Genomic DNA, 25,256 nt, shown 5'->3' with positions numbered 1-25,256 from the left:
AGAAATCGATCAGCCATTTCCTGATTTCAAAAATTTGAATTGTTCGCCTAATTTCAGTTTGTGACAAAACAAGCAGAATCATTGTACCATCTAAACCGCTGTAAAATATATTTTCATGAAACCAAAAACATTGTATTTTCAGCATGTGTACAAAACTGGAAGTAAATTAAACAAAACTTGAGAACGGGAAACATAGAAATAGAGCACATAGATCAGCTTCTTGGACTTGCTTTCAATGAGAATGGCAGATCTATAACTCACACTTCTATGTGAATTTGGTCGGGTAGCCCAAAATTTAATATTGCAGCTTTACATTTTGTATAAAGAAGCTCTGCCTCACATTGCTACTAGTGTGTGTGTGTGTGTGTGTGTGGATGTGTTTAACTATTCTTGTGTGGACCAGAAGTCCCCACAAGTATAGTAAACAAACTAAAATTTGACCAACTGGGGACAATTTGTTGGTCCCCACAAGGTCAAATGCTATTTCTAGGGGGTTTAGGGTTAAGGTTGGAATTAGGGTTAGAATTAAATTTATGCTTAGGAGCTAGGGTTAGTTTTAGGGTTAAGGTTATGTTTTTGGGTTAGGGTAAGAGTAGGGTTTAGGGTTAGGGGAAAATAGGATTTTGAATGGGACTGAAGTGCGTGTGTGTGTGTGTGTCCACAAGGTTAGCTGTACTAGACTGTTTGTGTCTCCTGATCTGCAGTATTTATCTTTGTTCTTCTTTGAGCTGTTTTGCACCTGTTAATCTATGCTAGCTCAAGTTTTACTGTAGTTATGACTGAAATGGACTCTAGGATGTGTTTAGGTTTCAGAAAACCTAAACTGTGCTTTTTCGACATATTTTCAACTCTTAGTTTACAGCCCGCAGAAGAAAGCCAGTCGAACCACCGGGCATCCTTGGTAAACCCCCTTTAGTTAAATGACAGAGTCACAGGGGGTGGAGTCAACACTTAAAAACTTCACATGTCCCAGTCCCTCATCACACTTTCACCATGAAAGCTACGTGGACCCCACAGTGGCAACATGTTTAATTTTGATTTGCGCCTGATTTTTTTGTTGTTGTTGGTGTGTCCGGATTGTCTTACAGACAGTTTTTGTGCAGGATAGAAGTTAAACACCTTCAAGACCACTCTATTGTATTAGTCATCAGAGTGTTGCATCATGACAATGGGGCCTGTTAAGAAATGCACAAACGTTGGCCTTTTACAGTAAGCCTTTGTCACATCACTCCTGAACCACTTTATGATGTGGTGGCATTCTTGCTACTCTATTAGAATGGTAGGAGAGTCTATGAAAGGTTCTGACGTAACCTTTTGTAGTGCTGCTGTTGTAACTGTTGAACAGTAATGCTTCTCTCCAGACGTGACTAATTCACTTTCATTGGGTTTAATTAGTATGCTGATGACTGGAATTCTGGGGCAGTCGTTTATCCCATTATCTTAGTACAAGATACAGGCACACTGTAGAGATCAAATGTACTCTCTTATGTTTCTCAAATTAGTAAGCACTAGGCAGATGTCTTGAATCTAATTGAAAGCTGAATATATATATATATATACAATTAAAATAAGCCTTTTACATTTCATGTGTCTGGTGTGCAAAATACCCTGTCAAAACAGCAACTGCTTTTTGTAGTCTATTTATTCTCATGGGTAAAGTTGGACTGGTGACTCGAACTTCAAATAAGTTGTTTTGGATGTTTAAATCCTATAATTGACAGTTCAGATAATAGATACATAAATATATATTTTGTTCTTACAAAGCCCAATGATTTACAGCACTCTGTTAGATTTATGAAATGTATTATTTTGCCCAATAATTTTTTCCATCATAATTGCAGTACAAACCTTGCCATCATAACTGTCATAAAATGATCATCCCTGGGCTTGTCTTTGCTGCCCGGGTTATTTGAATCATTGTGGTGGTGGTTGCTTCAGTTTTAGATTGCTGGGAAGGCATAGGCTGGGTGAGACAGACACGTTTGTCTGTGTTTAGAATCTCTCTCCTCTGTTTGGTCCCAGTGATTTGAGGATGCCACACTGCCTGAGAGAAAGGAGAAAATAATTGCAGGTTGATGATGTAACTATGCCAGTTAAAGGAGTAGAAAGTGGGAGTCTAAAGATAGCTTGTTTTAGCTGGGAAGTGACTGGGATACAGATATAACATTTTAATAAACCCAATATGCCACTAAGAGGCAGTTGCAGCTTTATGAATGGAAGGCTTGATGTTGGCCCTCCAAGCTGAGTAAGGGTGCAATTACAGGGACCCAAAAGAAAAACATCTAGAAATCACGGTCAAAATCAGAACTGACCAACCTGAGGAGGCTGAGGTTGTGTTTCAAATAGGAACCAGAAACCCAAAATGCATCCCTCCTGACTTTGTCATTTTAAGATGTAAATACTTATGTTAAGAAATTACTGACAAGCTGGTAATCAGAGAAAGGGGGGGATTAAGGCCAAAAGCGTTGAATGTTTTATTTTTCACGCTAAAGTCTTGAGAATGTTCCAAATCAGATTTGGTTCCAATTTTAGGCTCTCCTTGAGGACCAGGTAATGGGAGGGGATTGTTGGAAGTCAATTATGTTCATTGAGGCAGTACACAACACAAAGGAGAGCCTTAATGACTAGTGCCTTTCAGTCTAACTATCCCTTCCACAGCTCTTTAAGTGGAACAAACAGCTCACATGGATGCCTGAGCCAATCCCATGGCTTTTTTCTGATATTGAGACACCAGCACTGTTGCTCAATCTTCTTTAAAATATGTATGTGGCCTCTTACCAGGACAAAATAAGATGGAACATGTTGTCCAAGTGCATTATTTTTGAGTCTGAAATAATATTGTAATTTGCAGCATATTTTCTACTAGCTATGGATCTAAGAGTATGCTGACCAAGAAGTCTGCCTCTGGATTGAAATCTGTAAACTATACAGTACCAGTCAAAAGTTTGGAAACACCTACTTCTTTATTTTTACTATTTTCTACATTGTAGAATAATATTGAAGACATCAGAACTATGACATAACACATACAGAATCACGTAGTAACCAAGAAAGTTTTGAACAAATAAAAATAGATTTCATTTTTAACAAGGCACACCTGTTAATTGAAATGCATTCCAGGTGACTACCTCATGAAGCTGGTTGAGAGAATGCCAAGAGTGTGCAAAGCTGTCATCAAGGCAAAGGGTGGCTACTTTGAAGAATTTCAAATATATTTAGATTTTTTTTAACACTTTTTTGGTTACTACATGATTCCATATGTGTTATTTCATAGTTTTGATGTCTTCACTATTATTCTACAATGTAAAAAATAAATAACTCTTAAATGAGTGGGTGTGTCCAAACTTTTGACTGGTACTGTATGTTTGACTGACTCTGATTTAAGCCTAAACCTGTATTGTACCGTATAACATGCATTTAACGTAGATTGACGTCTATTGCCATATTATCTAAGTTGGCTGTTTTGTTAGGATTGTTTTAGACATTTTATAGAGAGATGTGACATGTCATTAAAAGCAGTTACCGGGGAAAGCTGGTATCCTGTTTGGTTGGCTTGAGTTCCTGAAGAGGCCGTGGCTGCCATTTATGCACTGACTGCATGTCTAATTCACATTACTTTAAACATTTGATTAATGGTCACAATAAAGCACAACGAGTGCTTATATGGTTATGCCTTTATGGTTATATTCACCAAAAGCATATACTTTTGCAGTCCATTGAAAGATTTTGGGATGTTTTCCATGTTTTTTTTCTATTATCCCACTCTCTGCTTCCCATTCACTTCTGTGTTGTCAGACAGCTGCTGTCTAGTTTGGCGTCCCCAACCCAGACCCAGAGTCCAGCAACTTATGAACAGGGGACGCTGGGGGTGTAGAGGACTTTGGCCTGGGCTTGGCTGACCTGGCTGTCAGCCTTCAGGTTTCCGCCTCTGGAGGTGGTGTAGGAGTTAGTGGTGAGATAGCAGTGTTTTTCCCTACCGCTGCTGCTAAATCGTGGCTGCCACAAAAACAAAACTAAAGAATATATTTAAAAAAAAACATGCATTTTTTGGGGGGGATTGTAAAATGTTTTCAAAGTGAACTTAAATGACTAAAACCAGATATAAACTGTGTAGAAAAGATAATAGAGCTATATATTTTTTTTTAATAAGATCATATTTGAGAACGAACAATCACCAAAATAAAAACTAGACAGATTGGGAGAAACTAAAATGCAATAAATCTCATGGCATGGGGGCCCCATCGATTTTGATATAATGTTTGAGTCACTCAGATAGCATAAGAACATGGCATAAGCCATGGCAAAATGTTTTGAATAGCAGAAAATGAGATTTAAAATGGCACAATACATTCTCTGCGGTCAATAGGAGGGCCTCTAAAACCATGTCATTGGACACGCTCACTACTCGGAATTGACATGTGCCCAATAGGATGCACCTTTTTTTGTTTTTGCTATTCTGGGAGGAGCTCCTGTGTTTACCAAATTATGAAGCTCTAAAAATAATTATGGTCAGATAAAAAAAAGAATAAGACATGCAAGCACTATTGAGAATCCAAGCCATTGCATGTTGGTAAACATCCCATAGCTATATTTTAGGGCTATCTCTGTATACTGCGTTTTCACTTTGGTCTTTTGACCAGGATTTGGTTAAAAGCCTTGACCTGAACTTAGAAGTGCCAAAGCTTGCAAACAACATTCAAGAGTGAGCAGCTTTGTCTGAAACAGTAGATCCACCTTTTGGTTGAATATCCCTAATATGTTGTGCACCGTGACTTTGATTAGCATTGAATCCTAATCTCTGCACACATTGTTTTTTTTATAGTGTTTCTGAAGCTGTGGCCTGTCTTCATACAGTACTGTCAAACCTCTGGATTTCCCTTTTTAGAGTTTGTCATAGGTCAGGACTGTTTTTGTTTTTCTTGGTTGGATCTTTATTTTAGGTGTGTGGGTTAAGAATCTCTGAACACCACTCTCAGTACGGTGAGAAGAATGTTTGGCAGAGTTTAAGAGGTACTGTAGGCTAGCCCAGGGCCAATGAATGAGGAAGAACTTCTGAATAAATCTTTTCTTGTGAATACCATGGCGGAGGAGAGGGGGAAAGCTGGGAAGATTTACATTACTATCATTAGACTGGCTAAAAAAGGATTCCATTACTATATCTGCTCAACCAATTATTCTTGAAGGTGCTAAATTGTCTGGATAAATGTTTAGTTTTCCTCTTATATTTTTTTGGTCCTTATGTTACAAAATGTCAATGTTTGGATCTTTGTAGTTCACCACCATATGTGTTCCCTCATTTTATGCAGTTATTGTTGGCCATATGTAGGCTGAGTGTAGCGATCATCAGCTGAGCTCTGTGAAATCCATATATTAAAGGCTGACACGTGTTGTTGTTTAGGTGTGTTTGAGAAAAGAAAGAGTGGGAGGAGAATTACAGATTCTTTCTGGCATGACAGGATTCTTAGTTGGAGCAGAAAGTACAGAACATTTAAAGATAGTGTTGGGTTCTCCTCTCTTCCCAAAATGGGTGCTTATGTGTCCAACAGCTAGAACGAGATAGTTTTAGAAATGTGTGGAGTTATATTTGTAAACAAAGGTAAGGAGCAAGCTATTTGTAGAATCAAGCTTTTCCTGATTTTTCTCCACGTCCTTGGCCTCCTGCAGTCACAGGAGATTAATAAAATAGGTCTGCACAACACTGACCTTTTGAAGCACTGTCCTACCAGGAAAAAAATCATAACATATCGCCTATTTGAAATGCGTAAATTTGATAATTTTGTCTCTGTGATCATTTTCTTTAATATGGCATCCAGCAACAGACGCTGCTAGTGATGTGGCAGTCAGACAAAAACAATGACATGGATTACCAGATGGCTTAGATGAGCTACTGTAATTGGCAGTGTTTAACAACTGTCACTCAGCTGAGGTGAAGTCAATTTTCCCCACTTCAAAAGGCTCAAGGTATTCCTCCACAAATAATAAGCCAATAGCTGTTGAGGCCAAGGGTGCATGTGAGATATGAGTCAGGTTTAACTGCTTTGGGCTCTGTAACTGTCCTATAATGACCGCTGGTGAGGGCTCGTTAACCATGCCCCCAACTTAATCACTATGAAACATCAATGTCAGGTTTGCTCAGTGGCCATATTTTTTACTTTGCAAAGGAAAGAAAAATGATTTAATAGAACCCTCAATTTTCTTGTTTTTTTTCCAGCAATTAAGTCAGAATTAACCAAACAGCATACCATCATCAGCAAGAATAGTTGTACTAGGACTGCTTATTTTGAAGTATTTTGGTGCCAAGGAAAAAGTGACTGAGTCGTAAATTGCTGATTTGGTAAAAGCCAGTAAGCTTACATTAGCCTTTCAAGATACTGGTGTTTACAATGGAGTATCACAATGCGAATTAAAATTGTCATCAAAGATATGTACTTGTATTAGCCTAGTTCACATGTTGTTAAGTGGATTAAAGCTGCATAGATAGCCACTATACTTATATTTTACTGCACATTTGGGACAACAGCATATGTACTGCACTTTGCCTGAGTTTTGCTGAGGGACCGGGAGGAGCACACAGGAGAAAATTCATGCTTAATTGTGCCAATAAACACAGAGATGGCAACACTGAAATGTGCTTTGTTGCCCGGGCAATCCTGCAGCTCTAAATAATAAGTACTTTGTCAGTTAATGCTAATGTAGTATTTGAATATCAAACTGCTCTCATCAAACCAACCACTTCAAATGTGTCCATTGCTTATTAGTGCCTTTCAAAGTGAATAAACACCAGAGCAGTCGCTCAAAAATATCTAAAGCCTTTTATATCTTCTTTAAAATACTTTATTCAACCAAACTGTTATAATTCACAAATAGTCTTACAAATACATGTAGCCATGGCACAAAGGTGCAATCTGTCAAGATTCTAACTGCTCTGGCCTGCAGGGTAGAGAAAATAAAGTTTATAGCATAGACTTGGCATATGCCTTAAATCAATCAAATTAAAATTTTCCTCACTACAGTACACCGCAGCCATGATAAGTGAGCTACGTGGTTTACCAACCATTATCTCCTGCCTGAAATTGTATTTATTTTCTGAGTAACCAACATTTGTCTAAAACAAGAGGCCCAACTGATTGGAAGGACACTTGCTACAGAAGGTTTTATTTTTCTCAGCCCAGCTCATCTAAAGCCATCTGCTTGGCTCCAAGTCATCACGATCACTGTCATTTAAGTGTATTTTTGAACAGCTTGGTGGTCATCCTTCTCTATCCATTGGGACTCTGGGCAAAAATGTGTCAATGGATCTTGTCTGTACTGCTCTTGTTCAAGACAGTCGCCAAACTGGTGTACTGTACTCCTGTAAAAGTAGACTTTGATGTATTGTGAAATGTAAATGAGCAAAACTTTTTTTTAAATCTTCTTTGGTTTTAATGAATCTTTTAAGCATGCATGGGCAATGGTTTAATCTTGCAACCTGCTTGTCATGAATTGAGCAAGTACATGCAGCTTGTGTGTTGACATAGCAACTGTATCCATGTTTTTGCAGCTTTGTAGTGCTACATGTTAAACTTGGTACCATGATGTTATCCATGTCGTCACACACTAACCTTATGTCATAAATGATACGACAGCTAGTCGAAAACTGGGCAGGAAAGGCAATTTGGCTGTCTATGTTTACATTTACAGTGTACCCACAACCACTGTGAAATGAGTTGGCCAAACTAATTTGCAGAAACATGTAAGGAGTGAATCATTGAGGCATTATAGTGGAAGATCTCAGGCTTTGGTGTCCTGACTGCTTTTCAGTTTTGTATCCATAACTCCTGGTTTGTTTCAATGGCATGGCAGAAGTTAGCACAATGTTTTGCTTTTAAGTTCTAAGGTTGCAGTGGTGACGTAAGCTGCATTTGAAATGTGGCTGGGCTGTTCTTAGGGTTGTGTCCACATACAGGAAGGGCACAATTTACCTTAGTTTGTCTCTGAGGAGAGGGTATCTCTATTTGAGTGTCAACATTTTCACATGAGTTACAGCTTCTTATTTTATCAATTAACACGACAACTCCATATTGTTCAAACTTGTTTTGGTTCTTGAAAATGTGTATCTATTGTATGGTTCAGTTTATAGTAGGGTGCAGGTAGGGTGGCCTGTGTAGCATAAGAAATGCACGTCTGTTTCCATACAACTTCTGGTAAGGTATAACTCTTCGAAGGGCGGGAATGTCCACTGTTACGTCTGACACTCTAAATTGTGCCCTAGTTTTGTTTGTTTTTTTGGTCTGTGCTAGATTAGTGAGATACGACAACCCACTGGGCACACCAGGTCATTTCAACGTGGATAATTAGGTAATAGTTGGTTGAAACATCAATGAGATTACAACCTACAGTATATTCACCCACTCAAAAAGACAGACAAAAGTTAGTTAAATTTCGATTGTGTTATCACTATGGTTTCAACCATTTTAAAAGCATAACCAAATTCCAATGGAAAAACAATGTATGATTTTTGGTTTAGTTGTCACCCAAATGTCCATCACTGCGCTTTCAACCATTTAATAGTACAGCAAAGTTTAAATGGGAATACAATGTCAGATATTTTGTTCATTTATACTGCAGATTGTGTTATCACTGCGCTTCATCTAACAGCAGAACTAAATTACCTGGATTGCAGTTGAACTTACATTAAAGTACATGGTGCAAGAGATCAATGCCGTTCGAGATTATTAGAGCAATTGTGAAGATCTCCACAGACCTGCAATGACCTATGCATATCTTGAACATGCATGCTTTATATGATTATGTGATAAGAACTTTATAGTTACCATAACCTCAAAATGTGGCCATGGATGTGTTTCTCATTTTAAGGTTGAATGTTACATTACTTTGTAAGATGGCCTTAACTTTAGGCTATTTACTGTATTACAAAGTAATATTGAATTGTGTTTAGTTGACAACTCAATATCAACATTTAAAGGAGATGTACAGTATATGAGTGATAAATGTGTGGTTACATTTAATTTGCTCTGTTAATGATAACGGCAGAAGTACCTACTGTACAAAACCAAATATACCAGAAAGTCATTATAGACTAAGGTGGACATACTGTACACTACATGACCACTCTTTAGGGAAGGCTTTCCACTAGATGTTGGAACATTGCTACGGGGACTTGCTTCCATTCTGCCACAAGAGCATTAGTGAGGTCGGGCACTGATGTTGGGAGATTAGGCCTGGCTTGCAGTCGGCGTTCCAATTCATCCCAAAGGTGTTCAATGGGGTTGAAGTTAGGGCTTTGTTAAGGCCAGTCAAGTTCTTCCACACCGATCTCGACAAACCATTTATGTTTGGAGCTTGCTTTGTGCCGTCATGCTGAAACAGGAAAGGGCCTTCCCCAAACTGTGTCCACATAGTTTGAAGCACAGAATCATCTAGAATGTCATTGTCAAATCAAATCAAACTTTATTTGCCACATACGCCGAATACAAGTGTAGACTTTACTGTGAAATGCTTACTTACAAGCCCTTAACCAACAGTGCAGTTCAATAAGAAGAACATATTTACCAAGTAGGCTAAAATAAAAAGTAAGAATAAAAATGAACACAATAAGAATAACAATAACGAGGCTATATACAGGGGCACCGGTACCGGGTCAGTGTGCAGGGGTACAGGCTAGTTGAGGTAATCTGTACATGTAGGTGGGGGCGAAGTGACTATGCATAGGTAACAAACAAACAGCAAGTAGCAGCAGTGTACAAGAGGGGGAGGGGGGGGGGTCAATGTAAATTGTCCGGTGACAGTTTTATTGAATTGTTCAGCAGTCTTATGGCTTGGGGGTAGAAGCTGTTGAGGAGCCTTTTGGTCCAAGACTTGGCGCCCCGGTACCGCTTGCCGTGCGGTAGCAGAGAAAACAGTCTATAACCTGGGTGACTGGAGTCTTTGACAATTTTATGGGCTTTCCTCTGACACCGCCTATTATTATAGGTCCTGGATGGCAGGAAGCTTGGCCCCAGTGATGTACTGGGCCATTCACACTACCCTCTGTAGTGCCTTACGGTCAGATACCGAGCAGTTGCCAGACCAGGCGGTGATGCAACCTGTCAGGATGCTCTCGATGGTGCAGCTGTAGAACCTTTTGAGGATCTGGGGACCCATGCCAAATCTTTTCAGTCTCCTGAGGGGGAGAAGGTTTTCTCGTGCCCTATTCTTGGCTGTCTTTGTATGTTTGGACCATGATAGTTTGTTGGTGATGTGGACACCGCATCCTCAGCATTGAAACTCTCGACCCACTCCACTACAGCCCTGTCGATGTTAATGGGGGCCTGTTCGGCCCGCCTTTTCCTGCAGTCCGCGATCAGCTCCTTTGTCTTGCTCACATTGAGGGACAGGTTATTGTCCTGGTACCACACTGCCAGTTCTCTGACCTCCTCCCTATAGGCCGTATCATTGTTGTCGGTGATCAGGCCTACCACTGTTGTCGTCAGCAAACTTAATGTGGGTGTTGGATTCGTGTTTGGACACGCAGTCGTGGGTGAACAAGGAATACAGGAGGGGACTAAGTACACACCCCTGAGGGGCCCCAGTGTTAAGGATCAGCATGGCAGACGTGTTGTTGCCTACTCTTACCACCTAGGGGCGGCCCTTAAGGAAGTCCAGGATTCAGTTGCAGAGGGAGGTGTTTAGTCCCAGAGTCCTTAGCTTCGTGATAAGCTTTGTGGGCACTATGGTGTTGAATGCTGAGCTGTAGTCAATGAACAGCATTTTCACATAGGTGTTCCTTTTGTCCAGGTGAGAAAGGGTGGTGTGGAGTGCGATTGAGATTGCGTCATCTGTGGATCTGCTGGGGCGGTATGCGAATTGGAGTGGGTCTAGGATGCTGTTGATGTGAGCCATGACCAGCCTTTCAAAGCACTTCATGGCTACCTACGTGAGTGCCACGGGGCGGTAATCATTTAGGCAGGTTACCTTCGCTTCCTTGGGCACAGGGACTATGGTGGTCTGCTTGAAACATGTAGGTATTACAGACTCGGTCAGGGAGAGGTTGAAAATGTCAGTGAAGACACTTTACAGTTGGTCTGCGCATGCTTTGAGTACACATCCTGGTAATTCGTCTGGCCCCGCAGCTTTGTGAATGTTGACCTGTTTAAAGGTTTTGTTCACATCGGCTACCGAGAGCATTATCACACAGTCATCCAGAACAGCTGGTGCTCTCGTGCATGCTTCATTTTTGCTTGCCTCGAAGCGAGCATGAAAGGCATTTAGCTCATCTGGTAGGCTAACGTCACTGGGCAGCTCGTGTCTGGGTTTCCCTTTGTAGTCCGTAATAGTTTTCAAGCCCTGCCACATCCGACAAGTGTCAGAGCCAGTGTAGTAGGATTCAATCTTAATCTTGTATTGACGCTTTGCTTGTTTGATGTTTCGTCTGAGTGCATAGCGGGATTTCTTATAAGCGTCCAGATTAGTCTCACGCTCCTTGGAAGCAGCAGCTCTAGCCTTGTATGCTGTAGAGTTAAGATTTCCCTTCACTGGAACTAAGGGGCCTAGTCCGAATCATGAAAAACAGCCCCAGACCATTATTCCTCCTCCACCAAACTTTACAGTTGGCACTATGCACTGAGGCAGGTAGCTTTCTCCTGGCATCCACCAATCCCAGATTCGTCCGTTGGACTGTCAGATGGTGAAGCGTGATTGATGGTGAAGCGTCATCACTCCAAAGAACGCGTTTCCACCGATCCAGAATCCGTTGGCGGCGATATATATTGTGTGACGATAGACGTTTTTCTATCGTTTCATTTTGTGCTCTATCGTCTATTTCGTTGTGTCGCAAATCACACTCTTTACAGCAATATTTTTTGTCAATTGGACGACGCTTTGCATTCTTCCACACGTGCCGTGTGAAAGGACATTTCCAATGCAAACAAACATGGAAGAGAGTGAACGTGACGGAGACACGGAGCTCGTACCTAAAAGAGGGGCAACTTCGGTTGCATGGACGTGGTTTGGGTTTGAAAAGTCTGACACGGACCAGAAAACCGTCCACTGCAAATATGCTGCAGTCGGTCCCGACAACAGACTCAAACACCACTAACCTATTGTACCACCTACGCAAGAATCATGTGAAACAGTACGGAGAGAGTCTACGAATGAGACCCCAAAAAGTACAGTTGTGCTCAAAACAAACCCCCGAGTCAGATGTTGCAAGAGGCTTTTGCCGGCGGCATACCATATGGCAAAGAATCACGAAGATGGAAGGAGATAACAGCTGCCGTTACAACTTACATCTGCAAAGACATGGCCCCAATTTACACGGTCGAGAAACAGGGATTTTGTGAGTTGGTGCTAACACTCGACCCAAGATACCAAATGCAAATTGATATGTAACACGTATTAATGCCAAAACAACATGCAAAACAGACAAGCCTCCAAAAATATGTATATATTTTAGACCTATATTTATTTTGTTTGCAACTATAGTTGAAGTGTTTTCTATTTCCCTTTTTATATTTTATACATTCATATTTTATATTTTGTTACATGCTTAATTGAACATTTTTCACAGGTTCTAAATAAATATGAGTAAGTACCTTTTTATTTGTTGAATATAATTCAAAATGTTATAAGAAATAGGCCTTTACATGTGGTCATTTTACAGTTGAAGTCGGAAGTTTACATACACTTAGGTTGGAGTCATTAAAACTAGTTTTTCAACCACTCCACAAATTTCTTGTAAACAAACTATAGTTTTGGCAAGTCGGTTAGGACATCTACTTTGTGCGTGACACAAGTAATAATTCCAACAACTGTTTACAGACAGATTATTTCACTTATAATTCACTGTATCACAATTCCAGTGGGTCAGAAGTTTACATACACTAAGTTGACTGTGCCTTTAAACGCTTGGAAAATTCCAGAAAACGATGTCATGGCTTTAGAAGATTCTGATAGGCTAATTTACATTATTTGAATCAATTGGAGGTGTACCTGTGGATGTATTTCAAGGCCTACCTTCAAACTCAGTGCCTCTTTGCTTGACATCATGGGAAAATCAAAATAAATTAGTCAAAACCTCAGAAAAAAATGTAGATCTCCACAAATCTGGTTCATCCTTGGGAGAAATTTCCAAACGCCTGAAAATACCCCATTCATCTGTACAAACAATCGTACGCAAGTATAAACACCATGGGACCACGCAGCTGTCATTCTGCTCAGGAAGGAGACGCGTTCTGTCTCCTAGAGATTAACGTACTTTGGTGCGAAAAGTGCAAATCAATCCCAGAACAACTGCAAAGGACCTTGTGAAGATGCTGGAGGAAACAGGTACAAAAGTATATCCACAGTAAAACGAGTCCTATATCGACATAACCTGAGAGGCCGCTCAGCAAGGAAGAAGCCACTGCTCTAAAATCTCCATAATAAAGCCAATCTATGGTTTGCAACTGCACATGCGGACAAAGAACGTAATTTTTTGAGAAATGTCGTCTGGTCTGATGAAACAAAATAGAACTGTTTGGCCATAATGACCATCGTTATGTTTGGAGGGAAAAGGTGGAGGCTTGCAAGTCGAAGTACACCATCCCAACCATGAAACACGGGGGTGGCAGCATCATGTTGTGGGGGTGCTTTCCTGCAGGAGGGACTGGTGCACTTCACAAAATAGATGGCTTCATGAGGATGGAACATTATGTAGATATATTGAAGCAACATCTTAAGACATCAGTCAGGAAGTTAAAGCTTGGTCGCAAATGGGTCTTCCAAATGGACAATGACCCCAAGCATACTTCCAAATTTGTGGCAAAATGGCTTAAGGACGTCAAGGTATTGGAGTGGCCATCACAAAGCCCTGACCTCAATCCTATAGAAGATTTGTGGCGAGCAAGGAGGCCTACAAACCTGACTCAGTTACACCAGCTCTGTCAGGAGGAATGGGCCAAAATTCACCCAACTTATTGTGGGAAGCTTGTGGAAGGCTACCCAAAATGTTTGACCCAAGTTAAACAATTTAAAGGCAATGCTACCAAATTCTAATTGAGTGTAATGTAAACTTCTGACCCACTGGGAATGTGATGAAAGCTGAAATAAATCATTCTCTCTTCAATTGTTCTGACATTTCACATTCTTAAAATAAAGTGGTGATCCCAACTGACCTAAGACAGGGAATTTTTACTAGGATTAAATTTCAGGAACTGTGAAAAACTGTGTTTAAATGTGTTTGGCTAAGGTGTATGTAAACCTCTGACTTCAACTGTATATAAACTATTTATAAATTGAATTTACAGAGAACGTGCTATATCGTCATCTGCATCGTTATCGGGATATGACATTACCTATATCAGGATATGAGATTTTGGCCATATAACCCAGCCCTACTGTCAGCAACGGGTGTGGCTGAAATAGCCGAATCCCTTAATTTGAATGGCTGTCCACATACTTTTATTTATATATATATATATATATATATATATATATATACACACAACACACACACACAAAATGTTGGAAGGTTTGTTTGCAGAGGGTGTGAGGGACGCCACGTTTCTTTGATCAGAAAGTGTATTTTAGTCATCAAGACTCAATGTTTCACTGACATGCAACCATTATGTGGCCTTTTTAGGGGTGTGAAATGTCAAAGTGAGATATGTCAGCCACAGAAAACACCAGATAGTCAAACACACTATTCAACTAGTGACCCCCACTCATAGAATGAGAGCCTATTGGCATAAACTATATGTATTTTACCACACTAATATAGAGTCGCTTTGGATAAAAGCGTCTGCTAAATGGCATATATTAGATTTGACTTCTTTTGGTCAACATTTTATACTATTCCTTAATTAGAAAAACAATCGTCTCTCCCTGTAGTTTATGAGCAGATATCGCGTCTCTGAACCACATTAAAACTGATAATGAAGTATGCGTTACTGTTGTGTAATATTTATGACATTTGGAGTGGGGTGAAAGATTGATGGCAGAAATTAGTTGTGTTTAACGTGTTAATATTTTCACTGCAGAGTTTCGTGTCTCGAACTGTGGTTGGGGTTCTTAGCTTCATTGTGAGATTTGAATAGACCTCCCCCAGTAGTGGCAAATGTGGGTGTGTTCAGAACTATGCTTAGATTTGAAAGACATGTGAGTTGGTTGCCCTCTAGGTCTACATATATGCGTACAATGGTCAGTTTCCCATTAGAATACAAAACACTAGAGCACAGTTTTCAAACTGTCTATTGAAAATATGTAACCTAATGTTGAATCTCACATCTTCAGGTGTATCTTAACCCTTTGAAGCATCATTCAGAAGTATTCAATGTGAATGTTACCAACCCTTCCACTGTTGTGTTGTACTGTACTGTAGCACCTTGATGTTGCCATAAATCAGATGATGAAATGAAGATGAATCTCATAAATCCCACTTATAGTGTCTAGCACTACTGTAGCTATAAATAACTGTCTGTTTTGGGGCTATAACGTGCCCAGCGGCAGATCTGAATGCATTGTTTATGGAGATTGTACCTTTAGACAGGAGGGGATCATTCATCTCCATAAGTGTAATAATCCCCTATCGTTAAAACAGAACCGGGCTAGACTTGCTGCTTGCTCGGATTTTTCACTTTCTGTCTCAGTCCGTTTTTTTCCCGTTCCCCCTGTATTCCCACTCAATAGCCTAAAATTAGACAATTAGGGTTATCTTTTGCAATATTGGGCTATGTAATGACACAGTAATGGAGATTTTTCACCCTGATGATGGGGAATTTAAGATGAGGCTTTACTTGACTGAAGATCAGATCCTGAAATACAATTCCACCCAACTTTTATTTTCCTAAGATGTCCATGCTAAATATAACTTTGGTTTTATATAATGACAGATTTCAATTTCCACACTTTTCCCTTTAGGGGAGAGTGACTATGTAACTGGCGTCAGTGTCCCCAGAGTTAACTGCACGTTGGTGTCCCAAAACCACCATCCCATTCATCTGAATTGCCATCCATTGTTCTTTGTGTATCACTGTCTTTGTCTCTTTCTTTTTTTGAAACATGTCAATATATCATCAGGAGAGACTTGGTGAGCCGGTGAGTGTCCTTTTGAAAATAGTTTTTCATCCCCAGCGAGACTGTTTGCTGGGGATTTTATCTCTGTAGCCATCAAGATGCCAGTGGTAACAGGTGGCAGACATCCGCCCGAGGTCTTCAGTTTTCCCATGCTCTCTTGGGGTCTTAATCGCATGTAAAGGACCGTTTCGCAGCATCTTTCTTAACCCAGACACTAAAGGATACTCTGCTGATGATAGACTGCACCCAATCCTGAAGACGCAAATATGTGTTGAACCATCTTACAAAATGTTTGTGTCCATTCAGTAGGACAAACAGATAACGTAAGAGTCTGTGGCGTTGGCTTTGTTGAACCATGCCATTATTGTTTCCATGGGTCACAAATTAAGATGCCCCTTGTCTTTTCGCTGACCTCAAAAATATAGAAAAATGTGTCAAAGGTGATCCGATGCAGCAATTTGTGGTCATTCGTCTAAAAATGGCCCATGCTCGGCTGCTGGTGGCTGTGCAAATATTTTCCCAGGGTTCATGCAGGTGCAGGCAAAAATATCCCCATGCTATGTAAGGTTACTCTGTTTTGTATCTTCAGAGAAAAGAAAACAACATGTTTTCCTAGATTATAGCTTTCCTCTAAATAGATGCGCTCAATATCATTTATTTATACTTGGCCATGTAGTTGTTATCTATCAACTTCAATTAGAACTACATTTATTTTCATTTCCATAACCTATATCTTCCCTCCCTGTTGATTTTGTAGATAAGGAAAATGTTTGTTTGACTCAAGCTCCTTTCCCTTCACTTATGATGCAGCTGTTTGTGAACTTGTGCTGTGCTCTGCCCTAATTTTCACTCAGTTGATTTGTGCATCCTGTCACCACTCTTTGATGTGAGGAGAGAGTTGGCCTGTCGGACGTGGTGCTCGTCTCACCACAAATGCTGGGCAGTGCTCCAGTCAGGCCCTGCCCCCTCCTGTTACTGTGCCAACGTGTAGGAGCTGTAGTAGCCCCCCACATATTCACTTTAAAGCCACGTACACACGCACACATACAGACACACATATGTATGCCACACACACAGATAGTTCAAAGTGTCCTCTTTTCTGTGCACCACTGCTGCTAAATGTGTAACTCACACGGTTCCACAGTTTCTTGATATGTGTATAGGTTGTGCGCTCCGCCCCTGGTCACTCCCTACACACCCATTGTCACTTCCAGGTTTACGGTGATATAGGAAGTGGTGTGTTAGGATATATTGGCCGATGTGGTTTTTAGAAGGGAATGGCTGATGAACCTTGAGGGAGCATGGCAGCACTGGGCGGCTCAATATCGAGTCATCATGTCGGAGGACCGGGCGAGGAAAAGGGCGGATTGTGAGAAGAAGCGAGGCAGAAAGAAGGGCGCGAGGTGCAAACCCGAACCGACTGCAAAATACAAGCTGAGTACTTTCTTGTTGGGGTCAAATACAGGAGAGAAAAATGCACATTACGGCCCTGAAGGCCTTGAGTAGTCGACAGATGGTGAACTTCAAATTCATCCTGATAAAAGTGAGGAGAAAGAACCTGTGTCGTCAGGTGATATGAAGGCTTTCCAAGCCTCACCCCAATGAACAGGAAAATGCTCGCGATGACACTGGCCCAGTGTGAGTACGATTCATGGAGAAAGTGGAACCATGCCTTGTGGTATCAGGCTGGGTGAAGAAGGAGTTGGGTTCTGTCAATTCTATCCAAATATCCAGAGGGGGACTTGTGTTGATTTTTTTTTTGTGTGTGTTTGCTGCTCAGAGGGAGAGGGCGCTGCGCGTTTTGAGACTCGGGCGAAAGTGGCTTTGCTCTCCGGAGCAGAGCGCCACTGAAAGAGTGATAACTGGGTTGAGTGTTAAGATGGATAAACTGAAGTTGGGGATCCCCGGTGTCTGTGATGCATGCCGTTTGATGCGACGCAGACCCGGTGTTGAGTGCGAGACTGAGGAGACCCTGTCTGTTCTTTTGAGTTTTGGTGCAGCATGTTTGCAGAATAAAGTCATGCTAGTTAATTATCCGCTGAGAGCTTTTGTTCCGAACCCATTACGGTGTTTCAGGTGCCAAGTAGTTTGGTCATGTTGCAGCAGTATGTAGGAGGGAGATTCCAAGGTGTGAAAAGTGTGCAGGAGGGCATGGGAGAAAAAAAGTGTGTAGTTTCAGTGTTTTAATTGTGGAGGTTGGCATTGTTGCTGGGGATAAGAAATGTCCTATGCGAGTGATACAGGTTGAAGTTTCCAGGGTGAGAGCAGGGCAGAAAGGTCATATGCTGAGGCAGTGAGGAAAGTAGAGTATGGTGGACAAAGAGTGAAGAAGTCTAAGAGGATCCCTGTGAGTAGTAGGCCAGTACAGAGTGACCCCAACTGTTTGCTTTAGTAAGGTTGGCTTCTTGCCGCATATTGCAAGGATCATTCATTTGAAACCCACAGATGGAAAGGAAATCTCAGCAGAATGAATTGGTAGTAGCAGCAGCAGAGACGTTTTTGGTTATCAGAGATTTTAGTGCAGAAGAACTACAGGGGGTTTTGAGAGAAGGATTTCCAGCCTGCCAGGGATAGTGGTATATAGAATGAGTGTACAAAACATTTTAAGAACACCTTCCTAATATTGAGTTGCGCACCCCCCCCCCCCCACCCCCACCCCATTTGCCCCCAGAACAGCCTCAATTCGTCACTGCATGGACTCTACAAGGTGTCGACAGCTTTCCACAGGAATGTTGGCCCATGTTAACTCCAATGCTTCCCACAGTTGTGTCAAGTTGGCTGGGTGTCCTTTGGGTGGTGGACCATTCTTGATACACACAGGAAACTGTTGAGCATGAAAAACCCATCATTATTGCAGTTCTTGACACTTGGCATCTACTACCATACCCTGTTCGAAGGCACTTACATTTTTTGTCTTGCCCATTCACCCTCTGAATTGCACACATACACAATCCATGCCTAACATGTATTAAGGCTTAAAAATACTTCTTTAGCCTTTCTCCTTCCCTTCATCTACACTGATTTGAAGGGGATTTAACAAGTGACATCAATGACGGATCATAGCTTTCACCTGTATTCACCTGGTAAGTCTATGTCATGGAAAGAGCAGGTGTCCTTAATGGTTTGTACACTCAGTGTATATAGGGTTAGAAGTTAGTGAAATTGCAACCCAAGGCTGGCATGCCATCTGAGGGGAATGGTACATTCAGCGGATGAGCTGGTCAGAGTGGGAACTCTCATAGGAAGGGACTTGCAGGCCTCCAATACAAATTGGTCCCAAGTCAATAAGACAGTGAGCAGCAGAAGAACTCCAAACCTCCCTCTTTCCCTCCTTTTGGAGGAAGGAAGCCTCCAGGGAATATTAGCATCTTTCAGCCTGCCAATGAAGGGACTGCACTCTCCAATCCAATCATGCTGCTGTTACTGTTGAGATCATTTCATGCCGTGCTCTTGATACTGGATGCACATACACCCTTGTACAGGAATCATTGGGCTGGTGGGTGAGGGCCCAAAGAGGAGTTGAAACCATGCCTTGACTGTTCTTTTGTCTTAGCGAATGGCCAAGCCAACCAAGCCATGTGTCTACAGTTGAAGTCAGAAGTTTACATACACCTTAGCCAAATACATTTTAAGCTCAGTTTTTCACAATTCCTGACATTTAATCCTAGTAAATGTTCCCTGTCTTAGGTCAGTTAGGATCACCGCTTTGTTTTAAGAATGTGAAATGTCTGAATAATAGTAGAGAGAATGATTTATTTCAGCTTTTATTTCTTTCATCACATTCCCAGTGGGTCAGAAGTTTACATACACTCAATTAGTAATTGGTAGCATTGCCTTTAAATTGTTTAACTTGGGTCAAACGCTTCCCACAATAAGTTGGGTGAATTTTGGTCCATTCCTCCTGACAGAGCTGGTGTAACTGAGTCAGGTTTGTAGGCCTCCTTGCTCGCACATGCTTTTTCAGTTCTGCCCACAAATCTTCTGTAGAATTGAGGTCAGGGCTTTGTGATGGCCACTCCAATACCTTGACTTTGTTGTCCTTAAGCCATTTTTCCACAACTTTGGAAGTATGCTTGGGGTCATTGTCTATTTGGAAGACCCATTTGCGACCAAGCTTTAACATCCTGAATGATGTCTTAAGATGTTGCTTCAATATATCCACATAATGTTCCATCCTCATGATGTCATCTATTTTGTGAAGTGCACCAGTCCCTCCTGCAGCAAAGCAGCCCCACAACATGATGCTGCCACCCCAGTGCTTCACGGTTGGGATGGTGTTCTTTTTCTTGCAAGCCTCCACCTTTTTCCTCCAAACATAACGATGGTCATTATGGCCAAACAGTTCTATTTTTGTTTCATCAGACCAGAGGACATTTCTCCAAAAAGTACGATCTTTGTCCCCATGTGCAGTGGCAAACGGTAGTCTGGCTTTTTTATGGCGGTTTTGGAGCAGTGGCTTCTTCCTTGCTGAGCGGCCTTTCAGGTTATGTCGATATAGGACTCGTTTTACTGTGGATATAGATACTTTTGTACCTGTTACCTCCAGCATCTTTACAAGGTCCTTTTCTGTTCTGGGATTGAGTTGCACTTTTCGCACCAAAGTACGTTCATCTCTAGGAGACAGAACGTGTCTCCTTCCTGAGCGGTATGACGGCTGCGTGGTCCCATGGTGTTCATAATTGCATACTATTGTTTGTACAGATGAACGTGGTACCTTCAGGCGTTTGGAAATTGCTCCCAAGGATGAACCAGACTTGTGGAGGTCTACAATTGTTTTTCTGAGGTCTTGGCTGAATATTTTTGTTTTTCCCATGATGTCAAGCAAAGAGGCACTGAGTTTGAAGGTAGGCTTTGAAATACATCCACAGGTACACCTCCAATTGACTCAAATAATGTCAATTAGCCTATCAAAAGCTTCTAAAGCCATGACATCATTTTCTGGAATTTTCCAAGCGTTTAAAGGCACAGTCAACTTCGTGTATGTAAACTTCTGACTCACTGGAATTGTGATACAGTGAATTATAAGTGAAATAATCTGTCTGTAAACAATTTTTGGAAAAATTACTTGTGTCATGCACAAAGTAGATGTGCTAACCGACATACCAAAACTATAGTTTAACAATAAATTTGTAGAGTGGTTGAAAAACTAGTTTTAATGACTCCAACCTAAGTGTATGTAAACTTCAACTGTATGTCATGAGGGATGATCACCTGGCCTTTCCTGTTATTGTTGGGCTAGGTTTTCTGTCCATGACTGGCCTCAGTCTTGACCTCATGAATTCATGTTATGGTCTACCAGTAGTCCCAGGACTTTCCTACTTCCCTTTTTACCAGCAGGGGTCACCAGCCGGCAACCCACAGACGATTTATATGTTCAGTATCTAGCCATCCCAACGCCACTGGGTAGCGTAGCTAAGGTTCTCCAGAGATCGAGAGAAGGAGGCCAATGTCTCCACGTCAACCTGTGAGGAATCTGAAGCCCTAATACAGCAGCTAGTTAGTGGGATGGACACCACCCCGCAGCTTGACAGTCTTTTGCATGAGTGGCCCACTGTTTGCACAAATTCTGTTGGACGCACTACTGTTGTTTCTCACTGCAACATAACAACTGATGAGGTCCCAATAAATAAGAAGGCCTACCGAGTGTCTTTACAGAAGCAAGAATTTATCGACAGACACGTCAAGGACATTTTGAGCGACGACAATATCAGACGATCAACATCCCTCTCGGCCTCACCTCTAGTGCTTGTGAAGAAAAAGGATGAAGGAACAAGGCCCCGTGTCAATTGTAGAGGCATCAATGTGAAGACCCCTCTTGACGCCTTCTCCACGCCTCAAATTCAGGAAATATTGGAGTCCTTACAGTATTCAGAATTTTGAACCTCGAGTAGGTGGGCATGGACCCTGACAGCATCCAGAATACGGCATTTGTTACTCCGGTGGGCTTATTTTAGTTTTTCATTCTTCCCTTTTGTTTGAAAAATGCTGGAGCATCGTTCCAAATGCTCATCGAAATAGCCCTTGAAGATGTGAAGGGGAAGTGTTGCTTTGTATACATTGACGACATGCAGTGTTCTCCCGCTCAGAGCAACACCTGTAAGACCTGAGAGCTGTGTTCTGTGGGTTGCACAAAGCCGGGCTCATGGTGAACCTGACGAAGTGTAGCCTGTTCCAGAGAAGCAGTGCTCCTCTCCCCTACTCTGACATCTAACTTCCCTAAAAAATAAAAGCAGATCCCTGTGATCCCTTGTTGGTTGGAGAAAATGTTTGGTGAATAGGAAATGTTTACTACTTTGAACGCCTAGTTTCCCTCATGATATATACAGTGCCTTCAGAAAGTATTCATACCCCTTGACTTCTTCCACATTTTGTTGTTACAAAGTGGGATTAAAATGTATTTAATTTGTTTTTGTAAACAATCTACACAAAATACTCTGTCAAAGTGGAAGAAAAATGTATGTAAAAAAACAAAACAAAAAACATCTTGATTAGATAAGTATTCAACCCCCTGAGTCAATACATGTCAGAATTACCTTTGGCAGCTATTACAGCTGTGAGTCATTCTAGGTAAGTCTCTAAGAGCTTTGCACACCTGGATTGTGAAACATTTGCCCTTTATTATTTTCAAAACTCTTCAAGCTCTGTCAAATTGGTTGTTGATCATTGCGAGACAACCATTTTCAGGTCTTTCCAAGCATTTACGTCAAAAACTGTAATTTGGCCACTCAGGAACATTGAGTCTTTGGTTAGATTTTTTTCACTAGTTTGATTTTGTATGCAATCTGCTTTATTTGTGAAATACACATCTTCCTTTCATGACATGCGTGCCCTCCCTTATTCTTCTATTAGTGGTGTTGGGTTTAGTGACCATTATTAATGTAGGGGAAACACTGAGATCCCTGTGGGCCCTGGTCAAAAGTAGTGCACTACATAGGTAATATGGTCTCATTTAGGATGCAGCCTGGGTGTCTTACTGTAGCAGGGTGACATCAGGGTCCTTGGCCCTCGGTCCACCCATAGGTTGTCAGGCAGGCCACTCTGTCACTCTGGCCAGGCTGTTCTGTTTACCTGGAGATAAAATGAAGTGTGAGAATAACAGTGGAGGAGACGGCAGGGCTGGAGATCACAGCCAGATGTTTGTTTATTTCCTAAAACTACTGATATTTAAGAGAGAAACATAAAGTTAATCACTTTTTGCCTAATGTTTAGGTTATGTAACCTTTCATTAGGACACATTATCATGTCACACTGGGGAGTTGGTTGTGAGACTGATGGGTGCTTTTCTCTATCAGTTTGTTTGTCGTCCAATGCTGACCTCTGCTGTTAAAGTGATGCTAGTTTTGAAAGTAGCACTTATGAGCCAAAACTGATCCCGAATTCCAAGTCATACAATATGTTATGAATTTGAAGGTGGTTAAGATCTCGTTCAATCTGTTTAAGAATGTTCGCATGATGGATAACATGATGAATAAAGCTTCCAGTACAAATCTGTATTTCAAATAAAAATAACAAAAATTACTTTGGCTTTACTAAATAGATTATTTTCTTTGCAATTTATGGCTTGTCATTGCTGAAACATTCAAGAGTATCTCATCTGGTATCAGTCTCCCCTCTCTTCGGCTGAGGCGTATGAATAGGGTTGTTCTTGGTAAATGCAATGTTGCTTTTGTACCACATGATGGCAGTATGCTCAAATCTTTTATACAAAGTCCTTTTTAGTTTGTGAAAGTAGAGGGTCCTTAAGAGATTGGCGGTTGAAATAAGGTTTATTTTCTTTACAGTATGATGGAGCTGTAACAGATGTCCTTTAGCATGTCACCCTTATATACATGTTGCATATGGAAACACTTGCTGTATATGGAAACACTTGCAACTCCTACATAGTAGGCTACGTAGATGTGAGTCAATGTTTGTGTTTAGCCCTTTGCTAGCTACAGAAGACATTCCCATTGCATACACTGCACGTTATATAGCTATTTATCATTTGCACATGGGCCTCTGGTGTCTGGAGCTTGTGAACTGCCTAGGGACAGATCTAGGATCAGCATCCCCTCCCCCAATCCTAACCTCAACCATTAGTGGGGGAAATGTCCAGGGGCAACTTTACCCTACTCCCATGCTATGCAGCTAGCTTGCTATTTATCATTTACCCATGCAACTTCTGTTGTCTGTAGCTTATTACCTTTGTTGAGGTGAGGACCCAGGGCTGTTGCCTTGAGAGAGGGAGTGGAAAAGTAGAATAGAAGGGTGAGTGTCCTCTCCTCTCCCTGCTGTCTGTAGTGTGTGCACTGTGATGCTCCCTCCCTGAGAGCTCCTCTCCTCCCCTCTCTCTGTGCCAGGATAAACACCTGGCCTGATGAATACACGCCACTCATTTGCACCCGGGATGTTTCCCTATGCCTTCTTTTCTCTTACTCGTCAGAAGTGGCACTGCTTTTTTTCCCATATTGGTCACGTTCTTTTGCTCCGGTGCAAATACAACTCTACTAAGTCCTGTTTTTAATATGCTTGCAAATGTGTTAATGTTAATTTTATCAATTGCATTCCAGTGAATATATGGTACTATGCAATATTTTCCCTGGTTTCCACTTCACATTTTTCTTAAAAGTAGTAGAAAAGCATGTGTTGCCGCTTCAAATGACTCCCTCCCATTATAACGTATTCAGATTGCTTTTGATGCTGCATTTTAGCAGGCTGTTTTCAGTACAGCGTGTTAAGTGGGATGTTTTGACTGCCTGTTTTTCTAACGGAGATCAGAGCATTGTAACAAATTTAGCCTGGCTGGAGGTGCCTTGGAGCAGCCAGTGGGTCTTTGAAGAACAGGCTGCCCGTACTGCTGTCTGAGTGGGGGTGGGACGTGACCCATACATCCCCCTAACCTCCTGCTGTTTCCTGTGATATAGCTCAGGGAGTGAGTTGTCCACTCTGTGGTTAATTCTACATAAGTCAGTCTTGTCCTTCAGTCCAGTCAGTGTCACAGGGCACCATCTCATCATTCTGGTCAGACTGAGGATGCATCCCAAATGCCACCCTATTCCCTTTGTAGTGCACTACTTTTGACTAAGGCCCAAAGGGTTCTGATATTTAAAAGGTACACTATATAGGGAATAGGGTGCCGTTTGATTGTGTCTGGGGCTCATTATCCTCTAATGAAAACCATATACTGGTTGAGAGCCTTCTAACTTCAAACAGACAGTCCAGTGGTTTAGAAGGGGAGTTGTGCC

General features: G+C 41.4%; 1 protein-coding gene across 2 annotated transcripts in view; it reads left to right on the top strand.

Moving 5' to 3' along the window:
* nt5d1 (5-nucleotidase domain-containing protein 1) overlaps window positions 1–25,256 on the top strand; it is a 79,614-nt gene that overhangs the window by 11,097 nt on the left and 43,261 nt on the right.

This window comes from Salmo salar, chromosome 15, assembly GCF_965601325.2.
Source record: "Salmo salar chromosome 15, fSalSal1, whole genome shotgun sequence".
Classification (NCBI taxonomy): domain Eukaryota; kingdom Metazoa; phylum Chordata; class Actinopteri; order Salmoniformes; family Salmonidae; genus Salmo; species Salmo salar.
This window is presented reverse-complemented; position numbering and strand designations above follow the sequence as displayed.